Genomic DNA, 6,582 nt, shown 5'->3' on the forward strand with positions numbered 1-6,582 from the left:
TATTTCAATCTATCCTGGCACAAAAATCCCTTTCGCACTGCCTCTCCAGACGTTTACATTCAGCTTTTACGAGATGTAAAGCAGGGGTAAACCAGGGTGCAGATTTATGTACCCTTGCCATCGATTTGTTAGAGAGCATCGAAGCCACCTTATTAAGAGCGTCCTTTATGCGCCTCTCCAGATTCATACAGGCAGTTTCACTGTCTGAGCCACCAGGGGGCCCACCCACTGTCAACTCTCTATTAAAATCATCCTGTGCAAAATGTTTCCATTTCCTGCGCGGGTGATTGCCATTGACTACATCAAGTGAAATTATCAAGTAATTAATACACGCCAACAGGAAGTTGTATCATCTCACTGGGAAACATTTCTACAGGCATCATAGCAGGGTAATAGTAGGTTAGTGTGGTCTACTGTCTCAGAACCTAAATCTAGTTAAACAGTATCTTCAACCATTTCATGCCATATTATTGGTAGTAATTGGGAAGAGCATTTTGGGGAAATGTATTCTCCCACAACCTCTGTAGACACCTTCTTAGTTGACCCATGGTAAGTGTCACGTTTCCAAACGACCCTGCCTGCAGTTGAGCTTGCAATTACTCAAAGTACTGGCAGCAAGGTCCCACTTCTTATAAATGTTTTTACCAGTCTTGCACATCTGTCTATGCCTAGTGCAAGGAACTCTTCAATTATAATTCTCTAATGTAAAAAGGGCGACCGCTCCTCACTATCATGTTACAGACAGATCTCTCTTCTACATACCACGGCAATAATATTGGGCCAAATGATTTATAATAGGATAATGGAGTGGGTGGATACTGACTCTGCACTGTATGGATGTCAACACGGATTCAGACACAAACTGGGCACTACTGAACAATACCTTAACCTTAATTTAGGGCTAGGGAAATATACGCTGGCTAAACTATCTCCACTTTACCTAGCATTTATCAATCAATCAATCAATCAGTGCATTTATAAAGCGCTCTACATACCCGTGAGGGTCTCAAGGTGCTGGGGGGGGGAGCTGCTACTGGTCAAAGAGCCAGGTCTTGAGGAGTCTTCAGAAGGCCAGCAGGTCCTGGGTCTGTCGTAGGTTGGTAGGGAGGGTGTTCCATGTCTTGGCGGCGAGGTAGGAGAAGGATCTGCCACCGGCGGTGGCTTTCCAGATACGGGGGACTGTGGCGCGGGTGAGGTTGGCAGAGCGGAGGCAGCGGGTGGGGGTGTAGAAGCTGAGTCGGTCGTTGAGGTATGCTGGTCCGGCGTTGTGAAGGGTTTTGTGTGCGTGGATGAGGAGTTTGAAGGTGATCCTCTTGTTGACTGGGAGCCAGTGCAGGCCTCTCAGGTGGGGTGTGAAGTGGCTGCGTCGGGGGATGTCGAGGATCAGTTGTGCCGAGGCGTTCTGAATTCGTTGTAGTCGTCTCAGGAGCTTGGTTGTTGTTCCTGAGTAGAGGGTGTTCCCGTAGTCGAGTCTGCTGGTGACGAGGGCCTGGGTGACGGTTTTTCTCGTGTCAGGGGGATCCATTTGAAAATGTAGCGGAGCATTCGGAGGGTGTTGAAGCAGGACGCGGAGACGGCGTTGACTTGCTTTGTCATGGAGAGGGTGGAGTCAAGGATGACCCCCAGGTTGCGTGCGTGACCGGTGGGTTCCGGGGCTGTGCCTAGCGATGTGGGCCACCAGGAGTCGTCCCAGGCTGATGGGGTGGGGCCGAGGATGAGGACCTCCGTCCTGTCTGACTTTAGCTTCAGTCTGCTATCCTTCATCCATTCGGCGACGGCCTTCATTCCTCTGTGGAGGTAGGATTTGGCAGTGTGGGGGTCTTCGGTGAGGGATATGATCAGCTGGGTATCGTCGGCGTAGGAAATGATGTTGAGGTTAGGTTGTCGTGCGACGTGGGCGAGGGGTGCATGTAGATATTGAACAGCGTCGGGCTGCTGAGGGAGGATCCCTGTGGGACGCCGCAGATGATCTCGGTGGTTTTAGAGCGGAAGGGTGGGAGGCGGACGCTCTGGGTTCTGCCGGAGAGGAAGGATGTGGTCCAGGCTAGGGCCTTTCCTTGGATTCCGGCGTCATGGAGGCGGGCTGATAGGGTGCGGTGGCAGACATTGTCCAAGGCTGCTGATAGGTCCAGGAGGAGGAGGGCGGCTGTTTCTCCTTTGTCTATCAGGATCCTGATGTCGTCGGTGGCGGCGATGAGGGCGGTCTCGGTGCTGTGGTTGCTGCGGAAGCCGGATTGGGAGGGGTCCAGGATGTTGTTGTCTTCAAGGTCGCGGGTTAGCTGTTTGTTGACAATCTTCTTTGTTACTTTCGCCAGAAACGGGAGCAGGGAGATGGGCCGGAAGTTCTTGAGGTCCTTGGGGTCCGCCTTGGGTTTCTTTAGTAGGGCGTTGATCTCGGCGTGCTTCCAGCTTTCCGGGAAGGTTGCTGTCTCGAAGGAGATGTTGATTGTTTTCCAGGGGTGGAGCGCTATGGTTAGGCTGGCTTTGTTGAACACGTGGTGAGGGCAGGGGTCGGATGGGGATCCGGAGTGGATGGAGTTCATGGTTTTAATGGTGTCTTCGCCGCTGACGTTGGACCAGGTGGTCAGGCAACTGGTGTGGGTGGAGGTCGCAGGGGTGGTGGTCTTGGCGGTGGGTGCGGGGGTGTCGGGTTGAAGCTGTCGTGGATGTCGGTGATCTTGCGGTGAAAGAAGGTCTTGTGATGGTGGAATGTCGTTGGTGTTGGAGCTGGGGTTGGGGAGTTCTTTTACGATGCTGAAGAGCTCTTTGGTGTTGTGTGCATTGTTGTCGAGGCGGTCCTTGAAGGCGGTCCTCTTGGTGGTCCTGATGAGTTGGTGGTGCCTGCGGGTGGCGTTCTTGTGGGCTGTGTGGCTTTCTGGTGTTTGGTCGCGGAGCCATTTCTTCTCAAGTTTTCAACAGGTGTGCTTGGAGGTTCGGAGGTCTTCGGTGAACCAGGCGGCTCTCTTGTTTGTGTGGTTGGTGGTGGACGTCTTGAGAGGGGCGAGGGTGTTGGCGCAGTCGCTGCTCCACTGTTGGAGGTTGGTAGCGGCGGTGTCGGGATCGATGGGGTCGGCGGGTGGTCTCAGGGCGAGTGTGGTGGTCAGTTGCTCCTTGGTGACCTTGCCCCAGTAGCGGCGTGGCAGCTGTTGGGTGTGGTGGTGTGTGGTGGGTTTCCTGAAGGTGAAGTGGAAGCATCTGTGGTCGGTCCAGTGGGGTTCGGTGGTGTGGTTGAAGGAGACGTGGGGGCTTGCGGAGAAGATGGGGTCAAGTGTGTGTCCAGCCGCATGGGTGGGTGTCGTCACGAGCTGTTTGAGTCCGAGTTTGACGAGGTTGTCGATCAGGGCGGTGGAGTTGGCGTCGTTGTTGTTCTCGAGGTGGAAGTTCAGGTCCCCGAGGAGGATGTAGTCCGTGGAGGCAAGGGCGTGGTTGCTGACTAGGTCGGCGATGGTGTCATTGAACTGTGGTCGGGGTCCGGGTGGTCTGTAGACGAGTGTTTCCCTGAGGGTCGTGTTGGGGTCGGTGTGGATCTGGAAGTGCATGTGCTCGGCGGTGGTGAGGGTTTCGTCGGTGTTGGTCGAGATTCTGAGGGTGTCTTTGTGGATAATGGTGATTCCCCCTCCCACTCCGTTGGTGCAGTGTTTGCGGGAGATCTTGTAGCCCTATGGGATGGCTATGGCAGTGTCTGGTGCTGAGGTGGCGTTCAGCCAGGTTTCCGTCAGGAAGGTGACGTCGGGGGCGGTGGAGTCGAGGAGGTCCCAAAGTTCGATGGCGTGCTTACGAGCAGAGGGGGTGTTGAGGAGGATACAACGGAGCAGGATGGGTTCTATGGTTGGCGGTTTTGCGGGCTGGATGCTGGTGAAGCTGCAGTTCTGGCAGGTGAAGGGCCCTTGGGTGTGTGTCGGGATGGCCAAGTAGCAGGGGTGGTCTCGTCCGGGTTTGAGTGCGTGGAGGGTGCTGGAGTCGTAGTACAGTCTGGTGTTGTGGCGGCATCGGGGTCCATAAGAGACCAAGTGGGAGGGAGTAGCAGCTGGGAGGTTGGAGCGCGGCGGCCAATGGGGACAGGACACAGAAGCAAAGGGGCGGGGCCACAGGGGAGCAGCGGCGGGAAGCGGGGATCTGACGTCGGCATTCGACTGTGTAAGTAGGTTCAGATTATGGCGCATCCTTATTACTCGGGGTCTTGATACTACACTGGTACACTTTCTTGCCCATTCTCACGAGGGAATGTAGGCCAGGATCCGTATTAATCAACTTGAGGAGGTATCAGGAGACATATCGTGGAGTTAGGCAAGGCTGTGTAATGGCCCCCCTTTTATTCATTTTATATGGACATGATCTCCACCCCTCACTTTTGTGCGCCACACAAGACATGCCAATTATAAAGGAAAATCCCTTCTAGCTCTGTTGTATGCAGATGACACAGTGCTCATGGCACATACTCGGAGGGCACTGCGTCAGTTAGTAGACAGTTTTGTTGATTTTTATGGCTTCCCTTGATCTTAAGACAAATTTCACCAAGTCTCATATCATGTCTTGTGGCCCTAAATGTAGACCTTTGACAACCATGTCAATTGGTGACAGTTCTTTGACCAGCATTAGCACCTTTCCTTCTACTGGCAATGCTCCTCTTTATAATCATGTCGCCCAGTATGTGCACCGAGATTAAAGTTTCTTTGGTGTGTGTTTTGAAATGTCATCAAACCAGTTGTTCTGCAGGCTGGGCTACCTTTGCCTCCCAGTTAAAACACCAAGCAGGAAAGTTGCACTTTCGCTTTCAATGTTGACTGTTTACTCAGCAGTTGCAGTGCCAGGTCGATTCAATAACAGTAACTTAGGAAAGTACCCGAATGCTTATATTTCAAAATGAATTTTCCATCTCTTTGTCCCTTTTAATTAATGTTAATCCTAGTGTTGTCACGATTTATGGGAGAAGCAAGCACACCTTATCATATTGTCACAATAGTTTGAAATATTCCGATATGCTCCACATACAAAAAATTATGCGTAAAATGTACCACAAAATGCACATTTTGGCCCAATGCATGTCAGTATACTGTTCGTCTTTCAAAGTTCGCCTTTAGACATCGGTGGCAAATGAAATTCCTCTCATAAGCATATTTTGAATCGGGACTACGGGACAGTGCATCTTTACTAATGGATCTTAGGCAGGACCTTGGAGTGTTATTGCAGTGCAGTAGCAAAAGCAGCTCACATTATATTAATTCTCCAGGATATTTCCCACCTAACCTGTGGCCCAGTCCAGGCCTGTCTGGCGTGTGAAGTTGCCCCTCACTTTGCACAAACATTAGAAGTTTGGTTAATTTGAATAGGTCTACAGAGAGGCTACCGCAGTGACACACCTACACATAATAAAGTGCCAAGGGAGGTCCAGTATGTTTCTTAAAACCCCACCTCTGGTGCGGGTGAATACAGTGGTTGATGAATAAAAAGGTTGAGTAGTTTGAATTCTCCTCCATATGCTTCTTTCTTCCACCAAATTACAATTTCTGCCTCTTTTTCCACTCTTGCAGGTTCTTCCTTTCTTTCTCTACTAGTCAATGTTTTCTCATCTATATCATTGTCCTTCTCTCTCCATTTCTTACACATGGTAAGCGTCAAGGTCTGATGATGACAAATAGTTCCTGGTGATAGAGCGCGCAGGTCACCCGACTAGTCTTTTATCAATATTCGCCTGGGCCCATAATCACTAAATCTCACAAATTATGCAGGTAACCTTCGCCCGTGTATTTTAAACATTTAGGACTTTGACCTAACTATACCTTGACTTACCAATCCACGTCACCGGTACCTAAAGTCCTAAGGAATCAAGGGTGTTAGCATAATAGGAATAATAACATTTGCACTCATATAATAACCACAACAAACTCGGGAAGTTTTACATTCTTTATCTAAGTTTCTTAAATGGTCATGATCCAAAGATTAAACACCAAAAGTCTGTCAATTATGAAGATCAGAATCACAATGTAACTATGCAAAAGATGTATTAAACTAATTTCGATCATTTAGCAATAGGGAAGGTAAAGAAAGGGAATATAAAATACGATCAAAAAGTTTAAACATTTAACAAAAGGGAGGGGAAAAGGGAACTTATATCAATAGGATGGGTAAAGAGAAAAGGAACATCGATATGCAAGCACTATTATTAAACATGTAACATTTAGGGAGGGGAAGCGAAGGAAACAAGTTAATGACAAACCCACATAAATTTATATTTACCTCGGAATGGTGTGAAGAACTAACCCTGGCCACAGGTCAGTTTGAAGGACAGAGCCCCGAAAGTTACAGTCGCCAGTAGGCTAGCAGGTGCAGATCAGAATCAGGTCAAGTAAAGCCAAATTGGATCAGGACAGGACCACCAAAGGTAAAGACTGGCACCCGCAGTTAAGTTGCAACGCCTGCGTTACTCCCTCTCTGCAGCTAACAGCCGGAACCCCGATTGGGTTATCAATTTTCCCGACAAAGTGCTTCGCCAGCACTTCAGCTTCCCAGAACCCCGATTGGGTTATCGATTCTTCTGACAGAGTGCTCCGCAGCCCTCTGCTCTTGATCACCTATTGAGTG

The sequence above is a fragment of the Lissotriton helveticus genome, chromosome 11, assembly GCF_964261635.1.
Source record: "Lissotriton helveticus chromosome 11, aLisHel1.1, whole genome shotgun sequence".
Lineage (NCBI taxonomy): Eukaryota > Metazoa > Chordata > Amphibia > Caudata > Salamandridae > Lissotriton > Lissotriton helveticus.